Raw genomic sequence first — 1,376 nt, 5'->3', positions numbered from 1 at the left:
TAAATAACGGAAATCCGCGTCGCACGCGCAGCCAATGGGCGACCTCCAAATGACTCTCCAGCACGCCCCCCTCGCTTCGTGCTGGCGATGGTCGTGGTGGGTGACAGCGTGGTCAGTAGGGTTGGTCCCAGACCTCCCTTTTCCCTGGCCACAGACAGACCCAATCACTACTACACGGTAGTGCTATACACTACACTATACACTACTGCACGACACGACTACCCACTGATATACACAACTACACTTAGACTATTATTCACTAGTACGCTATACACAGACTCTAGCTCTTCCTGGGAATTCGCAGGCCAGTCGAGTGACAGACACCGGCCATCGTGTGGCACGTGCTGCTGCTGCTGCCCGGTAGAGTTCCAGGGGGAGTCAACCGGGTGGGGGGGGGGGCATCCTTACCAGGTGCTCGGTACCACCTCAACTGGCTCCTCTCGATCCGGGGGAGCAGCAGGGGCTAGACGCCTCACTCGATTACGGAGAGTGAGCCCGGCAAAAACCTCATTTCGGCCCCTTGTATCCGTGATCTCATCATTTCGGTCATTACCCAAAGCTCATGACCATGGGTGAGAATGCAGATCGACCTGTAAAGCGATGATGGACACTCGCTAGCCCCATCCCTGGGTTCACCCAACACACACAGAGACGAAAAGCTATCTCACCGTGTCGCCTTGACAGAATTTTGGGGCTAGTGCAGTTAGCGAGGACTGGCAGCTTTGAAGGTCGGAACGGCACACCAAGGGGTGGGTGGGTTGGTGTTCTTTCAGTATCGTTTGTTATCCATAATAGAGGTTTGCCAACGAATTGGCACGTTTTGTTTACTTGACAAAGCTTACTAATTGGCTGTCGGGTGATGTTGGGTTTAACGACACATTCGTATTTACGTGATCTCACCCAAAAGGTCTGTTGTGGATATTGGTCGCGAAAGCCTACGTGTTAAACTCGTTTGTTGTTGTAATATTCTGACCCCCACTTTTACTGGACATCTGTGAAAAAAGAGCTTTATAGCTCATCGGATTCCTCCAGTATAAATATTCAGGTACTGGTGTGGCCAACACAACGCACGCCCGGCCGCCTTTGTCTCCCTAAGTGGCAATGCTTACGCACCGCTCCAGGTACTCATTTTAAAGCTGAGTGGACCTAGGGGAGGCCCAGGATCCGACACACACCCAAGGTCCCCTCCACTTCTCCGATATTAAACCAACCGTGTAGGGTATTTGGTGATACTGGGTTAGCCAGTGGTGCACAAAGAGCAAAATAACATCAACACGTTCCTGAATAATACTATGGTCTTAAAAGGAAAACAATATTATGATAAACGACGTTTCAGGCAATGATCCTTCTTCAGAGTACAATGTAGTGGAAGATAG

The sequence above is a fragment of the Petromyzon marinus genome, chromosome 31, assembly GCF_048934315.1.
Source record: "Petromyzon marinus isolate PM22_M1 ecotype Great Lakes invasive population chromosome 31, UKy_Petmar_22M1.pri1.0, whole genome shotgun sequence".
Taxonomy (NCBI): domain Eukaryota; kingdom Metazoa; phylum Chordata; class Hyperoartia; order Petromyzontiformes; family Petromyzontidae; genus Petromyzon; species Petromyzon marinus.
The sequence above is the reverse complement of the archived record's forward strand: the minus strand, read 5'-3'. Positions refer to the sequence as shown.